General features: G+C 35.8%; 1 protein-coding gene across 1 annotated transcript in view; it reads left to right on the top strand.

Annotated features, from left to right (window-relative positions):
• The window catches only part of LOC123455047 (vomeronasal type-2 receptor 116-like), a 50,870-nt gene that overhangs the window by 7,579 nt on the left and 18,680 nt on the right, over positions 1-24,611 (top strand). The window lies entirely within an intron of this gene.

Here is a 24,611-nt window from a genome sequence, read left to right as displayed (position 1 = left end):
GTAGTAAATTTTCTCAATAATTTTTATCTCTTGATCTTATTTCATAAAAGAAAGAAGCAAGCTTTTACCTAATGAACAAATTTAGCAAAACTTGTCTATTTCAAAATATACTAATTTTAACTTTCTCTTTTTTACTATTAATTTTAATTTTTTATTAGCTAAGTACATATTCAGTGTGTAAATAGCACATCTTGTTACCATACTTCCTGTCATGCCTGTGCCCCTCCAAAGGGCCCCTCCTATTTGGGGATGCCAGTTTTCCCCATGGGTATTGTGGGTCATGAATTGTGGGGGTAGCAATCAGTTATGGGGAAGAAGCAATGTTGCTGTGTACAATGTCCCAACTTGTGGATCCAACAATCTTTCTGCCCCCTCTTCCTTGAATTCCCCTGGACGATGTTGGGTTTTTTTTTTTTTTTAGGTCTACTTCAGTGATGAGATCTTTGGAGCCTCTGTGTCTCTGGATCTCTGGTTTGGTAGAAGTTGATTGTTATCTTTGTCTATCTCCTTCACCCTTGTGCTGATACCAGGTTCACCAAGAAATCAGCATTCTTGCTTATCTCCCCAATTACTCTATCATTTAATCTAGGGCCCTGGTGAGGTACCCTGGGCTGACTCTATCCTCAGGTTCTGCATCCATCTGAGACAGAGAAGCAGACTTTCCAATGGACAGTTAAGTCAGCACTGGATAAAAGAGATAACCATTATTAGTTTAGAGAGAATTTAATAGGTGTGTAGACCCTCTTGTAGCCCAAGATTGGTTGGAGCTTGATATTGGAGAAAAACTTGTTAATTAGATATGATTCTGACTTGTTTTCCAGTTACAGTTAGGGTTTCAGTTCCATTTAGCAGGTCTGTTAGAAAATCCAACAGGAGTTGGTAAACCATTATGCCTGTGTGCCACTCTTGTACTTGGGTGAGCATCACGTCAGGTAGTTTGCTGCTGAGTAGACCTGGAGTCCTTGTTGGCCATTTTCCCCCAGTAGCTTATGTAGCATCTTCTGGAACTAGATGAGCTAACCATCTGGGGACTTCCAGCCCCTTAATTTAATTTTTATTGACAACTTCCATAACTGTAGAAAATAACCCATGGTAACTCCCTCCCTCTGCTCACTTTCCCCTTTAACACTCCACTCTCCATCATACACATTTCCCTCTCAATCAGTCTCTCTTTTATATTACGATCATCATCTTGTCCACCTGTTGTGAAGGACTTCTGTAGGTAGTGTCAGGCACTGTGAGATCATGTGTATCCAAGCCATTTTGTATCTGGAGGAGTGCATTGTAAGGATTCCTACCCTTCCTTTGACTTTTACATTCTTTCTGTCACCTCTTCTGAAATGGACCCTGAGCCTTGGAAGGTATGATAGAGATATTTCAGCACTGAGCACTCCTCCATTACTTCTCAGCACCATGGTGTCTTCTGAGTTATCCCAAGGTAATTGCATCTAAAAAGAGAAGATTTTCTAACCAAAAGTGAGAGTAGCATTAATATATGGGTAAGAACATAAATAGAAGTGCTTACAAGGCAGTTTGGTGAACACAGTGAACACATTTAGCCAGACACCACACCCCAAGGGCTCATGACTACCCCTGTGTAGGTTTTCAGTGTCAGCGATGCATTACTTCCCATGGAGCAGGTCTCCAGACCAATTAGAGAGTAGCTTGTTGCTCCTATAACAGACATGCCACTATTGAACTCTTTGGATCATTTGCCTGGCTCACCAACTTTAAGTCATGCAGTGTCCACTATTGAGTATCTTCATTGGTGATTTCTCTCTCTCTCATTGAACTGCATGAAGCATGACTTTTTCTAGCTTTCTGTCAGCTGGTCTACACGGAGGAGGCTTTCAGTTCAGCTCCAGCAGGGCTTCTCAGTGACATTGCAGCAGTCTTCAGCAATAGGGTCTGACCATCTATTCCTGGTGGGAAACCAAGGGCCTAGGCAATGGCCTGTAATGTTTTGGGGGCATCAGGGACCTCCCTGGCCAATACCTCACTGGAAGGTATCCCATCACTAGCACCGAAAATTTTCTAGTAACAATCTATGGCTTCTGAGTGTCCCATTGTTCAAAAATGTACATTTCCATATGACTTATTTATAACCTCTTAGATTTGGATCAGCCCTCCCTTCTCCCTTCCTTCACTCAATCTCTTCCACTGACCTCACTTAGGCATTTCCCCCCTCATTAGACTGTTCTTCTGCTTACATTTATACTATAACATCTTATAAAGTCCTCCCAGTTTATTCCTTTTATATCCCCTTTCCAGCCAACTGACCTCTGTTACTGAGTTTTATTCCACATATGAGGATCCACATATGAGAGAGAACATGTGACAATTGGCTTTCTTGGCCTGGGTTACCTCAAATAAGTTGACTTCACAAATATAACATAAGTCTAACTAGCATGTCTACCATGTAGCTTAACTCTTACTACACCCGAATTAGCTTACATACACATATTATTATTCTTGGTTCATACATGTACATGATTTTGGATAGCTATGCTCCTCCCACTGTTCTGACCCATCTCACTTCTGACTTCTTTGACTTAGCTATTACCCAGTCTTTACTCTTAGACTTTGATGATACTGAAGGTCACCTACCTTTCATATCTATGATCTCTTATATACTTATTTTTAATTGTTTTTAGTTTTAGGAAAAAATGTTGACAAAATGTCCTCCCATAATACTAATATCCCATGACAAATGGATGTTCAATTTTATCAACATGTTTATGTATTTTGATAAACTATTATCTTACATACATATAAAGATGTAGATAAATAGATAGATAGATAGATAATAGGTAGATGGCTGGATAGATAGATAGATAGATAGATAGATAGATAGATAGATAGATAGATAAATGTAACTTGTGTAAATTTAAGATATTATCTAATGTTCTAATAGTGTATTCATTTTGACTATGTTCACATTATATTTTGAGGTGGAGATAATAAGATGTAAGATACATCATGAATGTAAAGCCGCTTCTCTCCTATGTTATCTTTTTGGGAAAAAGGTAGAGAGACATTGAGATAAGAACACACCATGACCTTCAGCCATTCCAAATGAACTCCAGATGCATGTGCCACTTTGTGCATATGGCTAATGTGTGACCTGATAATCGAACTTGGGTCCTTCGGCTTTGCAGGCAAACTCCTTAACTGTTAAGCCATCCCTCCAGACCTCAATAATGTCTTTCATTAGATTTTGTCATAAAACCCTAGTGGACTTTTCTTCTGCTCCAAGTGCCTGGCTTGATTATATTGTGTCACCTATTAAATACTACATTACATTATTTGCATTCATATACACTGTATGATATTTGGGGCTCATTTGTGGAAAGAACTTGGAAGGAGTTGAAACGTTAGTCTAAGAGATACCTTGCAGTGTTGAATGCAGTTTAATGGACAATTACTTTCAGAGATGAAAGAACTGAAGGTAGTGAGAACTGTGGAGTACAAGGATTGGCTCATGAAGGGAGGAGAAACTTTGTAGATACTGGGTTATGCATTGCGCTGTTAGGCAGAGGTAGGAGGATCGTTGTGAGTTCAAGACCACCCTAAGACTACATAGTGAATTCCAGGTCAGCCTGGGTTAGAGTGATACCCTACTTTGCAAAACCAAAACAAAATCAATCAATCAAACAAACAAAAAACAGTATGTATGACATACTTGCTATGTTCTCATTGACTATACCCTGAGAATTTATTCAAGGTTGTGTTGCATGGAAATGGACTGGTCTGAGTAGATGGATATGGCACAGAAAGAGATAAAAGCTTAGGGCCAAAGAGAAAAGCTTAGTTCAGCTGCAAATGTTTGAGACATCATAAGAATTGACACTAGTCCAGCTGTTCTCCATTGGGACAGCAAGAAAAATGCTGACTCTATTAAAAGTAAAAGGCCTGAATGCTGAAAGAGTGTCCTGCCCCTAAATCTGGCTTTATTATCTCCTGGATTAACAAAATTGGCAGCCTGTCTAGTACTTTCTTATGCAGTATTAACAATTGATAGAAAGGATCTTTGGATTTGCAACCTGGTTTTGGGTGCGTTTTCTTGAGGGGTGGGGAATGGCCATGAGTAATGTGAGGAAGAACTATTGGAAGTGCCTGCATGGAGGTCCAGTGGATTCATGATCATGAACCTTTGGCTGCACTAGAGACCAAATGGAGTTACCAGATCTAAGAGATGGCTGCTAAAGAGAACTGCTGGTTTGGGATAAAGTTTTTCCCAGTGTGTAAGCAGACCATCTGGAAGGGCAAAAGTGGAAACCTCAGGCAATTTTCACTTGTTAGTGTTGTTGGACATGGAGATACAGAATTTGTTTGCCCATTTCTTTTAAATCTTGTATTTGTTCAATGTTTCTTTACTTTTCTATGTCATCATTTGCAATTTTAATGTTTACTCTGTGCCATTATTTTATTTTTATTTTTATTTTTACAGCTAACCATTAAGAGCCCTTGCACTACAGGGATGTTTGTACAATGTTAGGATCGATAAAACTATGGGGACTTTTAAAGTTCAACTGAATGCATTGCATTTTACAAACATGGTTAGAAATTTATGGGGGCCAGGGAGGAATGTGGTGATTTGAATTAGTTGTCCCCCATAAAGTCATGTATTCTGCAAGGTTGAGCCCTGGCTGATGGAAATTTGGGGTGGAGTGTAACTGAAGGAGGAGTATTACTGGGAGTGAACCTTGATGGTTTGTTAGCACTGGCTTACCTGTGTAATTTTGGCATACTTTCTTGTTGCTGTTATCCTCCTGATGCTGGCCAGGAAGTGATATCCAGCCTTTGCACAGACCACAGTGTTTCCTGTAATGACAGAGTTTACCCTCTAGTTGCTATGCCAAAATAAACCATTTACTCCCACAAGCTGGCTTTGGTTGGGTGTTTTGTGTCAGCAATGTGAACTTAGCTGCAGCACTTTGCATAGTATAATAATTTCCAAATCTACTCATTTTAGAGTGAATACCATCATTGTGTTCTTCATGCTGAATGAGCTGAGCTTCATTGTGTACATGTGCCCACATTCCACATCTGCTTGTCTGTGGGTGAGCAGTTACTATGATTCCATAATACGGCTGCTGGGCAAAGTGCTGACAGGAATTGGATACCAGGTGACTCTATACTGGGTTGACTTATATCCCTTCAGGCATGTGCACAGGAAGGTAGAGCTGGATACTGTAGGAGTTTATAGTGCATTGTGCATAACCATTTACAGAACTTTGTATCACCATCAGAAAAATTTTGGTGGATCATTAATGATACTGATATTGATAGAGGCTTACATTCCCAGCAGGAAAAGTCAGGGATTCCTCCTGGGTCCTCACCAGACTTTCTTGTACTTTGCTTGTGTGTGTCATGGTTACTTAACTGTTTTAGATGGAGTTAAGTGGACATTAGTTAAATATTATCCTAATGATTAAGTATTATATTCATTTGCTCTGTAATTACAGGTCATGTGTACCTCTTCTCCTATCCAGACTGACCGGTCAATGTACCCATTTATTGTTTGGTTCACTCATACATTTCTGTTTTATTGTTGCATTTTAATATATTCTCTGTATGAATTCTTCTCCATGAATTGCTGTAAATTGTTCTTAGTAGGGCACTTTGTGTGGTTTGTTTCCTGTGCTGTGTGAAAGGTTGTATTTTTCATGTAATCTCATTTATCAAACCTTGCTAGATTCCTAGAATTCTTGGAATAGTTTCCCAGAAGTCCCAAATCTACACCTATATGTTGAAGTAATTTCCATGGTTTTATCCTAGCAAGAATCCCTTGCCTCATGTCAAGGTGCCTTATTCTTTTTGAGTTAATTTTTGTATGAAATGTGGTCTGGTGGTATTACTCCATTCCTCACCATGTGAATATTCTTTTTCCCTATATTCATTAGAACTAAAACTTTTCTCCAATATACATTTTGGTGACCTATGTACAATTTGATTGGATGTAAGAGCCTGGTTCATATTGTGACACTTCCTTTAAATCACATTGTATCCTTGTCTATTTTTGTGAGACTGCCACATTTTTCTTATCATGGCTCTGTAGTATGAAATCTATAGTGTGAAATCTGGTACAATGAAACCTTTTGTATTGTGCTTCCTTCTCCTGACATCTAAGTATTTGTGGATATTCTGTGAAAACAGATGAATTTTACCATTTTTATCTCTATTCCCATTATAAATATCATGATCCAATATTGTAAGCTTTGCTTTACATAAAACACTATTTTGAGAATTTTATGGGAGAATTTAGGATAATTATTGATCTATTTAAGAACCAGATTTGCTGGGTTTTTTTCCTAAAATATTTTACATGCTGTCTTTCAATATTTTTTTAGGTTTGGGTCTGTGATACAAACTATCTCAGACTCAGTCACATGTTATTTGCTCCTGTCTTCAATGGTTACAAGGTCACACTCTTCCTTTTGTTTATACTTCCACATATCCACTCAACAGGTATTTTCTCCCAGGTCAGATATAGAAATGGTTTGCATATATTTCTGCCATTGCATCTCTAGGCTTCATTTGTTACATCTTTAACCAACACAGTGATGTGATTTTAAAGGCAATCAGTTATATGAACAATGATTAGTTATACCTAGTTCTTTCATTTGTATATTTAATGGGGAATTTATATGCAATTCAAGAAATTATGTTTTATGTTCCCGTTCATTTGATGAATTTCCACATGAGAATTTTACTAGCAAAGCAAAATGAATTTCTCTCATGGTAGCTTCAATAATACTTTATTATACTTTTTATAATAGTGTTTGGTGAATGAACATTGTAGCTTATTTGTTATAATTTGTGAACATTAAAGCAAGGCTGTAGTTTAACAGTGTCATATTCTAAGAGCCTGTGTGATGAGTCATTGGATACTATGTCACATGCTGGAAGCTTGTGAGATACTGAAGTGATGCACTGGGGAAATTTCACATTTAGGCAGTGACCTCCCAACCTACATTGTGGAATCTCAATGTTTCCATCATTTTCTTCTTTACATCCCTAAAGTGACATGAGTGTTTTGTTACACTACTTCCCTACGATCCTCTGGTCTTCTACATTCACAAAAGCACTAGAAACCAAAACCCCAAATTGTGGATTGAAATCTCCCAGCCTCTAAGGCCAATAAAACCTTTCTTCTTTTTAAGGTGATTATCTCAAGTATTGTGTTTTAGCAGATAAAAGCTTAAATTCATGAAATTTTAGGTGTGCACATTGATGTATATCATATTAATATGTTTGCTTCAGAAAAACTACAAATGAATTCTAACAATTTCCATATCTAAATTTAATCTTTTCCTGAAAAGCTGAGAAATGCTGATTGTTGATTGCTTTGCTTCTCACTTATTTTTGCTTTATATTTCTAACTTGTTTGTGAAATTACACTTTAGAATTTTGATTAAATTTTCATTATTATTTGTGCATGTGTGATTGTATATTTGCTCATGCTAATGCTTTTTGTGCCCTATTTGCCTTCACCTTCCAAAATATTCTCTTGTCTCTGTCCTATATATTGCATCAGCCTCAGTGCGGTGGAACTACAGAAACCTGCCACAGCTTCTGGCTTACAACATAGGGTCTGGGGACCAGAGCACTATACCTGAGCTTCAGCAGTGAGTGCTTTATTCACTGAGCCATCACTCCAGACACTCAAATAACTTTTTAAATTTTGAATTTTTTTATTTTAAAAAATGTTACTTGAGATATGTGTGTATTGAGTACACAAAGGGTGATACTTCTTCACTGATATACCCACTGGTAACTTGCCCATGCTCCTATATTAACCCACATGTGTGCTCATGTAAGCAACTCTAGTAAAACTCAAGTGTCATATACACAAATACACACAAAGACATGGAAATAGAAGAGTGGTTAGTTTAAATGTAAAAAAGGGCCAGTTGAAGGGAGAAAGAGAATATAAAGAGAGGTGATTATGTCCAAGTATCTATGACTGGGGAGTTGGCTCAGTGAGTGATGGTGCTTTCTTGCAAAGTCTGCCAGCCCGAGTTGAATTCACCTGTACCCATTTAAAGTCATGTGCACAAAGAAGCACATGCACGTGGAATTTGTTTGCAGTAGCCAGAGGACCTGGCACAGTCATTCTCTCTCACTCTATCTCTGTATGTGTGTGTGTGTGTGTGTGTGTGTGTGTGTGTGTGTGTGTGTGTGTGTGTAGAGCTGTCACTCTTTCTCTCTCGCTCCACTTGGAACTTCTGCAATTGCAACAAAATAAGTAATATTTATAAAAACTATATGTATTCTTAATATTCCTAATGAAAAATTAAAATTAAGCAATGGTCTACAGTTGTTCTTAACAAACTATCACTATGATATGATTGGTGATATTTTTTATTTTTTTTAATTTTAATTTATTTATTTAAGAGTGACAGACACAGAGAGAAAGACAGATAGAGGGAGAGAGAGAATATGGGCACACCAGGGATTCCAGCCTCTGCAAATGAACTCCAGATGCTTGCGCCCGCTTGTGCATCTGGCTAACGTGGGACCTGGGGAACCGAGCCTCAAACTGGGGTCCTTAGGCTTCACAGGCAAGCGCTTAACCACTAAGCCATCTCTCCAGCCCTGGTGATATATTTTTATATAAAGTAGGGTGGACTATCATTCATAATTCAAACTTTTCTGATGTTCATACTCAACTTCCTATACCTTCAATGTAATCACAGGACATTTTTACTATAAATATTCCATATATATAAATATGCCATCAGTCATGGAAATAATTTTATTCATTCATATGCTTCTTTTTGCATAATAACTATGTTAGGTGACTAATTTATTTTTATAGTATTGTGATTCATTGAGACTTTGTGCATATATTTGCAATGAATATGACAGTACATATCCATGACTTCTTCTTACCCTGCATCTCTTCTCTGTCTCTGTTGTACTGTGATCCTGGCTTTATGGAACTTCTACTGCTATCTGATTACATAGTATTAATATCCCACTTTCAGTATTCAGGAAGAAACTTGAAAACTGGTGCTTTTGTGTCTGACTCATTGAGTTAGCCTCTGAAGTCTTGACTCAAACTTTCTACATATGACAGGAATGAATTCCTATTAATTTCAAAAGAGAAAATGTTAAGTATATGCACTATGTTTTAGTCAACCATTCATGTGAACATAAGTGCAAATGCGTACTGCTTTACCTAGCTATGAGCTGCCGGTGCTTTTGATGTGTGCTGACTTTATTTACTGTATGTTTATACTCGGTAGTGACACAGTTGCCTCAAATAATTTTCTTTTTACTTTAGTTGTAGTCATAATATAGTTACTGACAGTGACATGAACTAATTACATAAAAAATGTATAATATTTTACTTTTTCCTCATGTTCTCACTAGTGTTTATTGATTGTCATTTGGACATTGCACTCATATTCCCTTCAGTGAAATAGATTCTTAATTCTGCTTTGCTTTTCATTTTCCGGACTACACACACTTTACTCTTTTTTTATTTATATTTGTATATTTGAGAGAGAGAGAAAGACAATGAGAAAGAGGCAGAGAAAAAGAGAGAAGTTGGATAGAGAATGGGTGTGCCAGGTCTTCCACCACTACAAGAGAACTCCAGACACGTGGGTACTGGGGAACAGAAGCAGGGTCTTTGGCTTTGTAGGCAGATGCTTTTACCACTGAGCCACTTGTACAACTCCTTGATTATTTTTATTAGCATATTATTGTATTTCCTTTGAAATGTGTCGGCTCCTTTGATTATTCACTTATTGATTTGATTCTCTTTTGTGGAAAATGGTTGATTGTTTTATCTCCACCTTTCTCCCTCCACAAGATGGTTAAGGAGAAAAAAAAAAAAAGCTTTCCCCATCCTCTGTCTCTTTACTCTATTCAATGTTAATATTGCTGTGCAGGAGTTTCTACTTCAAGTATTCACATGCCAATTTTGTTTTAAATTCATATCCAGCAATATTGGGTGGGCCAATATGTTATATGTTCTACATGTTTTTCCCTGGTAGCCACTTAAATTCAGGGATTTCTTAATCCTTTCAAATACACATGATTGATTTCTGTTTAGTTCAGGAGATACATATCTCTTTTCAGTCTTGTTAAAGTGGTTATCCAGTCTTTAGAGATCTATTTCTGGAAGAGGCTGTCTCTACTTGAATGAATGGTTTGATAAGTGATTGAATATTTCAACATTAGTATACAAATTCTATGTTATATTTGTTATCTTCATATAAGTGAAAGTATATACATTTGTTTTAGTGGAAGATTTGGAGTGTAAAAATAACCACACCTCATACTTTGCCTCATAAATAAACTCAAGAATATGTCTAGTTGTATACTAGTCTGTTTGCTTTGTAATAAGGTTACCATTTTTATACTGCTGGATTTTAATTCTAGTTACCATTCAAAATAAATTTTATGTGAATATAGGGGATTGAATTCTTATTTTCATGAATGCAAGGCAAGCCCCTTTCCAACAGGGCTATTTCCGTGTCCCAAAATCTATTTCCCATTTTATGAAATTATAAAAGCATGAACTGTCCAGGCAATATTATTACATATCCTTTGACTGAATTGATTTTCTTTACTTTTTTCTACACAATTGCATCAACAATATACCGTTTTATAAGAATAATATGCAAAGGTGGTTAAAGAAGAGAATTATGGGCATGCTTTCCTAGACATTCCAATACCAAACAGCATTTTAGAGCCTTCTAGTTCACTAATGTGCCTACCAGAGTAAAGTGTTGTCCACCAAATTCTGTTCCCTCCTCTTACATACTTTATACATATATGAATGGAGTTTCAGAGCCTGATGACTCCCCTTTTCCTTTTTAATGCAAGTGCAATATAGTGCATTTTAAATGAAAATGTTTGTTGTTGCTCAAAGAAAGAATTGTAATTAAAAGAAATCAAATGGGTACTTACAACATTAGTGGTAGTTTATTAACCTAGGAAACTTTTACCACACCAGGCAGCAAGTTCTTCCATGGAATATAATTTTAATCGCATATTGAGTATGAACAAAGTAAGAAATTCCATGAAAAATGTAACTGGATGCCATCACTTAGAAAACTGGACTATCCAGTGACTGATGGCCAAGGGTAAAGCTAACTTGTAAGAATTTGCTATTGATTCACATACAAATTACCACAAGTAAATTTGTGTTTCGCAGATTGACCAAGAGGAACAGAAAATCATATTTAATTTTATGTCAACTTCAATGCTTTCAGGAAAACATAATGTACCATAAACAGGAGAAATATCCATACTCAAAGCCCCATATGTTCCTTAGATTAATACGTCGAAAGTAAAATCCTCTATATAAAGCACAGTAAAACACAAGACAGCATGCCAAGTTTGATAACAAATCGACAATGATTTTTTTTATTTTTTGGCCTGTAATCACAGTACTGTGCAGACAGCTCAGGGGTTTTGTTATTTCTCATTATACCCTAATTGGTGAGATCCAGACCAACCATAGGCTCTGTTTCTATAAAGGTAGATGGCATCTGAGTTAGGGTTTGTCCTTTGTCCTCCATATTCCTGGACAACTATGTGCATCCAAACAGATACAAACACACATGAACACATCACACACACACACACACACACACACACACACACACATACACACCTGTACAACAAAATAGGCTGACAGATGAAGGGACTCTAAAAAACTGATATTTAATCTGAAAGAATCAAAAATCCATAGTACACATGTACAATATTGGAAATCTAGATGATAACAGTCATATACTTTTGTGTACATGAAAGACTTAACATATGAAAGAATAGAATAATTAATAAAGGTGAAAGTGGTTCAGGTATGAAATGTTGACAATGGAACAATAAATTCTCACTTTATGAGATAGAAGCCCAGAAAATATGCTCTGGTATACTGGAACTAGAGTACAGCATTAATGGAAATATGTAGAAAAATCCAAAGTAAATGCAAAGGACAGTGCCTCAATTAACACATTCATGATGAAAACACATGAGATTCCAAAACTCCAAGATACTAGAAGAGATGTGGGCCATAACTTGCATATGGACAACTTCAAAACACATTAAAACCCATTCATACAAATGTAAGCTCAATATGTTGATGTATTGTTAATTAACAAGGGATAAGTATAAACAAGGATTCATTAATTAAATATTATTCTACAGATCACAAATGCATGTAAATTATAATGTCAAATACTTGTAATCCATTACTTCATAACCTAAAATAGCAGGAATAAAATGAAGGAAGAGGAGGATGAAGAGGGAAAATAACTGTTACTGGAATTACCATTCACTTCAACAACCTTACAAGAGACAAGTATTGGCACTATTGACACATATGCTGAGATGAGGAAAACAGAATGCAATATATAAAGAAACAGAAAAAAATTTCATGTCACATAATACATAAGACACTAAACACAGAAAACAAAGAAAGAATGCTAAGAGCTACAAAACAAAAACAGATCATCACTACAAAGGTAAGCCCATCTGAGTACATCAGATTCTGAAAATGGAATTTGGCATTGACTATTTCAAGTTTTCAAAGACCATTGATGTCAATCCAAAATTTTGTACTGGCAAATTTAGTCCTCATTATAGAAGATGAAATATCTTTCTATGGCAAATGCTGGCTTTATAAGTTTTTGAGAGTTAAGCCATGCCAAGAGAGGAAACTGCAATGAATACTTCATACTGCAGAGAACAAACATACACAAAATCCTACAAGAGGGAAGAAAATCAATGATCAAAATTGCAGCAGACATAAAGCATATGAAGATAGGAAACTCAAAAGTGAAAAAGCCTTAAATTTAACTGGGATTAACTCACACCTCTCAATTATAACACTGATAATTATTGGACTCAGCTCCCCAATCAAAAGACGCAAGTTAACAGGCTAAATCAGAAAACTGAATTCATTTATTTGCTATTTATAAGAAACTCACATTTATGATTAAAGATAGCACTAACTTAAGGAGAAAAAAATCAAAACATGAAACTGGGAAACAATTAGGTCTAGCTATATTATTATCTGACAAAAAAGACTTTAAAAAGAGAGATAAAATTGACAATTTATACTTATTAAGGGAAAAATACAAGAGATTTTTACCATCATAAAAGTTTATGCATCAAACACAACTGCAGCAAAATTTTAGAGCAAAATTTATTTGGTATTAAACAAATAAATACAAACACAACCATAAATTTTCATGTTAATGCCACAACATAGTCAAGAGACAAAGCATTTAGCCAAAAACATAGAGAAACAATGGAGATAAAGAACACCATACATCAAATGGACTTAACAGGCATTTATAGAATATTCCATCAAACATCAACAGCTCATGGAAATTTCTCTAAAGCAGATCCTACATTATGGTATAAAGCATGCCTCTAAAAGACCAGGAAAATTGGCATAACACCCTGTATTATATCTGACTGAATTAGTGAAAGTAGAAGTCAACAATAAGAGAAACAAAATATATATATATACCACCTCCTGGAGATTTAACAACGCACTATTAAACAATGATATTAAAAAATAAATGATTTAAAAATAAATGATTTATAAAACAATTATTTTAAAAAATCCTGAACAAAATGACAATGAAACATGACCTACCAAAACTTTTGGACTATAATGAGGACAGTCTGAAGAGGAAAACTGATACTTCCAAATGCCATAATTTAAAATAGAGAAATCTAAATTAAATAATTTAACCATTCACATGAATACTTTTTAAAAACAAGAACAATTCAAACCCAAAATGCCAGACAAAAGGAAAAAATCATAAGCACAGAAACCTTTGAACTCATTTTTTAAAATATTTATTTATTTGAGAGCAGCAGAGATAATGAGGGAGAGAGAGAAACAGAGAGGGAGAGAATGGGCTTGCCAGAGCCTCCAGCCACTGCACTCAAATTCCAGATGTGTGCACCTCTTTGTGCAACTGGCTAACGTGGGTCCCGGGGAACCGAGCCTCAAACCAGGGTCCTTAGGCTTCACAGGCAAGCGCTTAACCACTAAACCACCTCTCAAGCCCTGAAAAATTGTGGAAACTACTAGATACTTCTTTAAAATATAAACAAGATTAATAAACTAATGGCCAAATTTATCAAAACAAAAATAAAGAACATTATGAAAACGGTATTACAATAAATATTAATGAAATAGGGATTGTCATTAAAACATACTTCAAAAACACGTATTCCAAGATCATGGAAAGATATGGAATATAAATAAATTTCTTGATTCCTATCACCTAACTTATCTGAGTTTAGAAGAGACAAAATGCATGAATGTAGGTATAACATGTAATAAGATTAAAAAAGTAATTAAAACCCTCTCAAGAAAAGAGTTCAGGCCCAGATGTATTCTCCACTGAATTCTACCACATCCTCATTGAAGAATTAAAACCACTTCTTCTCAGATTATTTCCCACGATTAAAAAGGTAGGAAGTGCTGGAGAGTTAGCTTCGTGTTTAAGTGCTTACCTGTGAAGTCTAAGAACCCTGGTTCAAGGTTCAATTCCCCAGTACCCATGTAAGTCAGATACACAAAGGTGGCACATGCATCTGGCGCTTGCATGGAGGTTCTGATGTGCCCATTCTCTCCCTCTCTCTCTCTCTCAAGTAAATAAAATTTAAATTTAAAAAGGAGGGAATATTCCTTTACATCCTTTATGAAGCCAGTATTATACTAAAACCCAAACAGACAGAAACACAAGAAAAGTAAATTATAAACAATATCCCTCATGAAATTAGATGTGAAAATTATGAATGAAATTCTTGAGCCAGGCGTGGTGGCACATGCCTTTAATTCCAGCACTTGGGAGGCAGAGGTAGAAGGATCGCCGTGAGTGCGACGCCACCCTGAGACTACATAGTGCATTCCAGGTCAGCCTGGGCTACAGCGAGACCCTACCCGAACACCCCCCCAAAAAAAAAATCTTGAAAATTGAATCAAACAACATATCAAATGTATCATCCAAGTGATCATGTTGGTTTCATCCCAAGGATGCAGTAATTGTTAAACATATAAATAAATATAATAAATTACATAAATAGAGATAAGACCAGAAATTACATGATTATTTCAATAGATGCAAAGAAAGCCTTCAACAAAATGCAAAGACCCAATGAACATCTAACAAGGGTCTTCAGCACCTTTAGCCATCAGAAAAATGAGAATTAAAACTACTCTGATATTTTTCTCATACCAGTCAGAATAACAATTACCAAAAAAAAAAAAATCAAACAACAAAGTACTGGCAAAGGCGTTAGAAAAGTACTCTCATTCACTGTTGATAGGAGTGTAAACTTGTACAATCCTAGAAATCACGGTGGAAATGCCTCAAAATTCTGAAAATAGGGCTGGAGAGATGGCTTAACAGTTAAGCGCTTGCCTGTGAAGCCTAAGGACCATGGTTCAAGGATCAATTCGCCAGGATGCACGTAAGCCAGAAGCACAAGGTAGCACATGCATGTTGAGTTTGTTTTCAGTATCTGGAGGCCCTAGTGTGCTCATTCTCCCTCTATCTCTTTGTCTCTTCCTCTCTGTCTCCCTCTTTCTATGTCTGTCTCTCGCTCTCAAATAAATATAAAAAATAAACAAAAAGTCTGAAAATATATCCAGCATTTATCCAGGGATACTACTCCTAAGTAAATACCCTGAAGACTGTGCTGCTCTTTACCACAGTGATACTTGCTGAGCAATATATTTTGCTGCTCTTTTCACAATCGATAAGAATTGGAATCTTCCGAGATGCCTACCTGTAGGCGTCCAGCCCTGGCTTGAAGGAGGGTCCCCAAAGACAGGTGTGAAAGGGAGCGGTGTTAATGACTTGGAGTCAAGTTCTGGTGCAAGCTGACAGGCTAATGCTGAAGGCAGCAGAGTTTCTCCATCTCTTTTTCTGTTTCTCTTTTCCTCTGCTTTTTCCCTTGTTTTCTCTCTTTTATTTTTTTTCTCTTTTTTTTTTGATTTTTCTCTGCTGTCATAGCTCTTAGCTTCAGTTGTTTATTTTCTGATAATGTCATTTAAGAGCAAACTTCAAGAAAGGTACAGTTCCACAGAATTCATAGAAATTTTTGCTATTTCTTTACATCAAACAATCCCATAACTCAAGTATAGTCACCAGGCCCCTATAATGATGTACTATTTTCACACTTTCCCCATGTATGTGTGGTCGAACACTTGTGGTTTCCTGATCTCCTACTTTCAATCACTACATTAAAGGTGAGAGACAGAACAACCACAAAATGGGGGTTCCCACCATTGACCCAATAAACCCATTTATCCCCCATACATTTCTTTTGATGTCTCTCCAACACTTAGACTTTGGTCCCCCAATTGAACTCTTTCTGACCTTGGTTACTTTTCATGTAAGGATTCTTGGTAAAGAGTCATAGTTTGCTGCAATTGCCACCATTCAGAAAAATTAGTCATAGAACAATTTTTGCATTGCTCCAGGAGGTTCACTGTTTCCTCCTCAGTGTACTGCACTCCATGCCTGAATTTCCTTAAGGCCTTAGGGAAAATGATTATTTCTGACCCATTTTCTTCTTTTTCCAATTCTATGCCAGAACTTATTTCAGACACATAGACCAACACCTCCCTAACACCAATTTTTGCTGGGAAAGTAAACTTAGAAATTAGTGCACCAAGTGAAAGACAGAAAAAGACAAACATTATACAGAAAACCATAGATATCTATAGCAAAGAGAGCCAAAGATATTTTTATAGATGGGCCACACTGGACTCCAAGGAAGAGACAGCTGGGTTGGAACTGTGTCATTCAGCTCTTCAGTGCTCAATTCCTCGTTATCCTGGAGTGGCATGCTTGCCATCTCTGGCACCTACAGGCTGATGAATGGATAATGAAAATGTATTACATAAACACAATGGAATGCCACCCAGCAGTAAGGAAAAATTCAACAGTGAAAATTGCAGGAAAATGCATGAACAAAATCATACTAAGCAAGGTTATAGGCTCAGATAGAAAACCACATATTCTCTCCTAACATGGAACAAATTGAGTTGTGTATAAGTTGTAATAACCATAAGAATTATTGGCAAGGAATTAGTGACACCAGGAGAACAGGGAAGGAGGGAGGGATGAATGGAGGGGATACTAGAGAGAGAAGTGGAACAACAGAATCCAGGGGGTTAAAATCTTCAGAACAGTTGGGTACTGAATGTTTGGAAGGCTTAAATATAAAAAACTAATGATGTCATGAACAAGTACTGTAGAAAGCATTCTTCTGGTTAGTTAACTCAAAGATATAATACTTAGTAAGAGGGGCAAGAGTAGTATAGGCTGAAGTACCACAGAAGGTGTGGAGAAAGCTTAACTCCAAATCTGTAAGTTTTGCTCATAAATCCCATATGGAGAACTGGGTTGCCCCACACAGTGAGCTGTTTGTCAGTGCAACCCACAAGCCCCAAGCCAAAAAAAAAATTCAAGCTATTGCCAAACCACTTGTTTATACACCGTATCTAAATGGTAAGACCCTATTGCTGAAGACACCACAGGTTGCAGTCACAGTATATGGAGAGATCATACAGAGATCAAACCAGAAGTGAGAAGGAAGGCAAATTCCTGATGGCTAGACCTAATAATGCTGGAAGGTTCTTTGTGAGCCGCTGGGTGATAGTGGTCACCAACAGCATGAACAAGCAGATCCTACCATGGACAAAATAACCAACCAATGCAAGATGTACACACCAGTGTAGTAGTTGCACATAGCCTATGGGGGTAAACAAATGCTCTCTGGCTGGATCTGAGGTCTGTCCTGTGGAAGGGAGCTCATTCCTGCTTCTGAGAACCTAGTGAAAGGACTATGAATAGAGAGGTGTTACATTCTAGAGATGATAGCCCTCTATTCTCTGGATCATGTGAGAAAGTGCACCTGACAAAAATGTTTTAAATAACTATGCTTATGCCTTTTGACCCTTCCTGGTCTCATCCTTGGTTAGAAACTTGCTTTATAAATATGAAACAGATAGTGGGAAGACTTAAAATTCATCAGTAGGTCATGGGGGAAAAAGCCAACTATAGAGCACAAGGCAAGTTATCTGTATTGTATATACCAGGTCCAGGAGATAATGCAGAGGAAAGTTAAAGGTATCTTAATTGGAAAATAAACAGCACAATTTTTTAATTAATTAAATTATTTATTTGAGAGCAAGAGAGAGAAAGAGAGAGAGGGAGGAATGGAGAAAATGTGCACACCAGGGCCTCCAGCCACTGCCAATGAACTCCAGATGAGTGCACCTCCTTGTGCATCTGGCTAATGTGGGACCTGGGGAATTGAGCCTTGAACTGGGGTCCTTAGTCTTCACAGGCAAGCACTTAACTACTATGCCATCTCTCTAGCCCACATCACAAATTTTATACAGTAATCATTAATTCGGTCCTGATTTTCCTGTAGTTTGCTATTAAGAAAACAGCATCAACATGGTAGCTGGCATGTTTATCTATATGTTTAACAATTTCTGCGTCCTTGGGATGAAACCTACTTGATCAAATGGATGATACATTTAATATGTTAGTGGATTCAATTGTCAAGAATTTTATTCATAATCTTCACATCTAAGTTCATGAGGGATATTGTTTATAATTTTCTTTTCTTGTGTTTCTGTCTCTTTTGGGTATTAGTATAATTTTAGCTTCATAAAGATGTAAAGGGATATTATCTCCATGTTTATTTTAAGTTTATTTACTTCAGAGAGACAGGGAGAGAAAGAGAGAGCGAGTGAGCAAGCGAGAGAGAGAATGGGCACATCAGAAACTCCAGCCACTGCAAATAACTCCAGATGTATGTGCCACCTTTGTGTATCTGACTTACATGGGCAATGGGGAATTGAGCCTTGAACCAGGGTTCTTAGACTTCACAGGCAAGCACTTAAACGCTAAGTTAACTCTCCAGCCCTTCCTTCATTTCTTCATTTGTGGGAAATAATCTGAGAAGAAGTGGTTTTAATTCTTCAATGAGGATGTGGTAGATTCAGTGGAGAATACATCTGGGCCTGAACTATTTTTCTTGAGAGGGTTTTATTTACTTTTTCAATCTCATTACATGTTATACCTACATTCATGCATTTTGTCTCTTTTAAACTCAGATTAGGTAGGTGATATGAATCAAGAAGTTTACCTATTTTCCATATGTTTCGATTTTTTTGGAATACGTGTTTTTGAAGTATGTTTTAACGTCTCTCCCTATTTCATTAATATTTATTGTAATACCATTTTCATAATGTTTTCTATTTTTGTTTTGATAAATTTGGCCATTAGTTTATTAATCTTGTTTAAATTTTAAAAAATCATCTACTAGTACCAACAATTTTTCAGTTCAAAAAAATGAGTTCAAAGGTTTCTGTACTTACCATGATTATTTATTTTTGTCTGGTATTTTGGGTTGAAATTGTTCATATTTTTCAAAAGTATTCATGTGAATGGCTAAATTATTTATTTTTTATTTCTCTATTTTAAAATATGGGCATTTAGATGTATCATTTTTCCTCTTCAGACTGTCTTCATTATAGTCCAAAAGTTTTCGTAGTTCATGATTCATTGACATTTTGTTCAGGATATTTTAAAATCATTGTTTTTTAAACACTGATTTTTTAAATCATTGATTTTTTAAATATCATTGTTTAATACTGTGTTGTTAAATCTCCAGGAGTTGATATATTTTGTTTTGTTTCACTTGTTGATTTCTAGTTTCATTTATTTCAGTCAGATATAATATAGGGTGTTATGTCAATTTTCCTGGTCTTGTAGAGGCATGCTTTATGCCATAATGTAGGATCTGCTTTAGAGACGTTTCCATGAGCTGCTAAGAAGAATGTGTATGCTATCAGGTTTGATGGAATATTCTATAAATGCCTGTTAAATCCATTTGATCTATGGTGTTCTTTATCTCCATTGTTTCTCTATGTTTTTGGCTAAATGTTTGTCTCTTGACTATGTTGTGGCATTAAGGTGACATATTATTGTTGTGTTCATATTTATTTGTTTAATATCAAATAAATTTTGCTCTAAAATTCTAATGCAGTTGTGTTTGGCACATAAAAGTTTATGATGGTAAAAATATCTTGTATGTTTCCCTTACTAAGTATAAATTGTCAATTTTACCTCTCTTGTTTAAAGTCTATTTTGTCAGATTATAGAATAGCTGGACCTAATTGTTTCCCATTTTCATTTTCTTGGAATGTTTTTTGATTTTTTTTCTCCTTAAGTTAGTGTCTATCTTTAATCATAAATGTGATTTTTCTTATAGATAGCAAGTAGATGAATTCAGTTTTCTGATTCAACCTGTTAACTTGCGTCTTTTGATTGGGGAGCTGAGTCCAAAAATGATCAGAGTTGTATTTGAGAAGTATGAGTTAATCCCAGTTAAACTGAAGGCTTTTTGACTTTTGAGTTTCCTGTCTTCATATGCTTTATGTCTGCTGCAATTTTGATCATTGATTTTTTGTTTTTCTCTCCTGTAGGATTTTGTGTATGTTTGTTCTCTTCAGTATGAAATATTCATTGCAGTTTTCTCTGTAGGGCTGGTTTAGCTCTCAAAAACTTATAAAGCCAGCATTTGCCATGGAAAGATATTTTATCTTCTATAATGAGGACTAATTTTGCTAGTATAATATTTTGGATTGACATCAACAGTCTTTGAAAACTTGAGATAGTCAATGCCAAACTCTTCTGGCTTTTAGTTTCCATTTGCAGAATCTGATGTACTGAGATGGGTTACCTTTGTTAGTGATGATCTGTTGTTCTCTTGTAGATCTTAGTATTCTTTCTTTGTTTTCTATGTTTACTGTCTTAAGCATTATTTGACATGAAAGTTTTTTTCTCTGTTTCTTTATATATTGTATTCTGTTTTCCTCTTGTCAGCATATGTGTCAATATTAAAAACACTTTTCTCTTATAAGTAGCAGTTATTTTCCCTCTTCATCCTCCTCTTCCTTCATTTTATTCCTGCTGTCTTAGGCATGAAGTAATGGACTGCAAGTATTTGGCATTACAATTTACATGCATGTGATCTGTAGAAAAATATTTCATTAATGAATCCTTGCTAATACTTATCCCTTGTTATTTAACATTACGTCAACATATTGAGCTTACATTTGTTTGAATGGGTTTTAATAATGTGTCTTTGAGTTGTCCATAAGTAATTTATGCCCCGCATCTCTTCTGGTAACTTGGAGGTTTGGAATCTGATGTATTTTCATCATTAATGTGTTAATTGAGGCATGGACTTTTGCATTTTTCTACATATTTCCATTAATACTGTACTCTACTTCCAGTATACCAGACCACATTTATCTGGGTTTTATGCATTATCTCAAAAAGTGAGAATTTATTGTTCCATTGTCAGATTTTCATACCTGAGCCCCTTTAACTCTTATCAATTATTCTGTTGTTTCATATGTTAAGTCTGTCATGTACTCAAAACTATATGACTATTATCATCTAGATTTCCAATAGTGTACATGTGTACTATGGATTTTTGATTCTTTCAGATTAAATTTCAGTTTTTAGAGTCCCTTCATCTGTCAGGCTTTTTTGTTGTGCAGGTGTGTGTGTGTGTGATGTGTTCATGTGTGTTTGTATCTGTGTGTATGCACATAGCTGTTCAGGCAAATGGAGGACAAAGGTCAAACTCAAACTCAGATGCCATCCACCTTTATTGAAACAGAACCACTAATCGGTCTGGATCTCACCAATTAGGCAAGAATAAGAAGTCAGAAAACCCTTGAGCTCTCTACCTCTGTCTGCACAGTACTCTGATTAAAGACCAAAAAAAACAAAAATCATTAGCTGTTTCTCCTCAAACAAGAGCAGGGTGTCTTGTATTTTACTATGCTTTATATAGAGGTTTTTACTTTCAATGTACTAATCTAAGGAACATCTGGGGCTTTGGGTATGGATATTTTTCCTGTTTATGGGACATTATTTTTTCCTGAAAGCATTTCAGTTGACATAAAATTAAATATGATTTCCGATTCCTCTTGGTCAATCTGTGAAACACAAATTTACTTGTGGTAATTTGCATGTGAATCAATAGCAAATTCTTCAAGTTACCTTACACTTGGCCATCAGTCACTGTACAGTCCAGTTTTCTAACTAATGGCATCCTATTACGTTTTCATGGCATTTCTTCCTTTGTTCATGCTCAATGTATGATTAAAATTATAGTTCACGGAAGAACTTTCTGCATGGTGTGGTAAAATTATCCTAGGCTAATAAACTACCACTAATGTTGTAAGTACCCATTTGATTTCTTATAATTACAATTCTTTCTTTGAGCAACAACAAACATTTTCATTTAAAATTCACTATATTGCACTTGTATTAAAAAGGAAAAGGGGAGTCATCAGGCTCTGAAACTCCATTCATATTTGTATAAAGTATGTAAGAGGAGGGAACAGAATGTGGTGGACAACACTTTACTCTGATAGGCACATTAGTGAACTAAAAGGCTGTAAAATGCTGTTTGGGATTGGAATGTCTAGGAAAGCATGCCCATAATTCTCTTCCTTAACCACCTTTGCATATTATTCTTATGCAGTAGTATAGCATTAATGAAATTGTGTAGGAAAGAGTAAAGGAAATTAATTCAGTCAAAGAATATGAAATAAAATTGCCTGGATAGTTCATGCTATTATAATTTAATAAAATAGGAAATAGATTTTGGGACATGTAAATAGCCCAGTTGGTAAGGTGCCGGCCTTGCATTCTTGAAAACAAGAACTCAATCCCCTATATCCACATAAAATTTATTTTGAATGGGAACTGGAATTAAAGCCCATCAGTATAAAAATGTTAAGCTTATTGCATAGCAAGCAGATTAGTATACAACTAGACATATTCTTGAGTCTATTTACTAGACAAACTACAAGGTGTGATTATTTTTACATTACAAATCTTCCACTGAAATAAATTATATACTTCCACTTATATGAAGATAATTAAATGATCAGTTATTATTTCTTGTATAACTACAAACATAACATAGAAGTTGTATACAAATGTCAAAATATTCAATCACTTGTCAAAGCATTCTTTCCACTAGAGACAATCTCTTCCAGAAATAGATCTTTGAAGACTGGATAACCACTTGAACAAGACTGAAAAGGGATATATATCTCCTGAACCAAACAGAAATCAATCATGTGTCTTGAAAGGCTTAAGAAATCCTTGACTTTATGTAGCTACCAGGGAAAATCATTGAGAACATATTACATATTGGCCTGCCCAATATTGCTGGATATGAATTTAAAGCAAAATTGACATGTGAATACATGAAGTAGAAACTTCTGCACAGCAATATAAACATTGAATAGAGTAAAGAGACAGAGGATGGGGAAAGCTGTTTTTTTTTGTTTGTTTGTTTTGTTTTTTCTTCTTAACTATCTTGCAATGGATAAAGCTGGAGATAAAACAACTATCAACTATTTGCCATGAAGGAGACAATCAAATCAATAAATGGATAATCAAAGGAACAGACACATTTCAAGAGAAATACAATAATATGCAAATAAAAGTAATCAAGGTGCTGTACAGATGGCTTAGTGGTAAAGGCATCTGCCTGCAAAGCCAAAGACCCAGTTTCTATTCCCCAGGCCCATGCGTCTGGAGTTCTCTTGCAGTGGTGGAGGTCCTGGCACACCCATTTTCCATCCACCTTCTCTCTTTTTCTCTGCCACTTTCTCATTGTCTTTCTCTGTCTCTCAAATATGTAAATAAAAATAAAAAAGATTAAAGTGCTGAGTAGTCATGAAAATGCAAAGCAGAGAAGAATTAAAAATCTTATTTCACTGAAGGGAATATGAGTGCAATATCCAAATGACAATCAATAAACACTAGTGAGAACATGAGGAAAAAGTAAAATATTATACTTTTTGTGTCATTAGTTTATGTCACTGTCAGTACCTATATTTTGACTACAACTAAAGTAAAAAGAATATTATTTGAGGCAACTGTGTCACTACAGAGTATAAACATACAGTAAATAAAGTCAGCACACATCAAAAGCACTGGCATGCTCATAGCTAGGTAAAGCAGTACGCATTTTCACCTATGTTCACATGAATGGTTGACTAAAATATAGTGCATATACTTAACATTTTCTCTTTTGAAATGAATAGGAATACATTCCTGTCATATGCAGGAAGACTGAGTCAGGATTTCAGAGGCTAAATCAATGAGCCAGACACAAAGCCACAGGTTTTCAAGTTTCTTCCTGAATACTGAAAGTGGGATATTACTACTATGTAATCAGATAGCAGTAGAAGTTCCATAAAGCCAGGGTCACAGAACAACAGAGACAGAGAAGAGATGCAGGGTAAGAAGGAGAAGTCGTGGATATGTACCGTCATATTTAATGCACGTATATACACAAAGTCTCAATGAATCACAATACTATAAAAAAATGTGTCACCTAATGTAGTTATTATGCAAAAAGAAGCATATGAATGAATACAATTATTTCCATGACTGATGGCACATTTATGTATGGAAGATTTATAGTAAAAAATGTCCTGTATTTCTATTGAAGGTATAGGAAGTTGACTATAAACATCAGAAAAGTTTGAA

The sequence above is a fragment of the Jaculus jaculus genome, chromosome 15 (genome assembly GCF_020740685.1).
Source record: "Jaculus jaculus isolate mJacJac1 chromosome 15, mJacJac1.mat.Y.cur, whole genome shotgun sequence".
In the NCBI taxonomy this organism is placed as follows: Eukaryota; Metazoa; Chordata; class Mammalia; order Rodentia; family Dipodidae; genus Jaculus; species Jaculus jaculus.
Note: the sequence above shows the minus strand (reverse complement) of the source record. Positions and strands in the feature narration are given on the sequence as shown.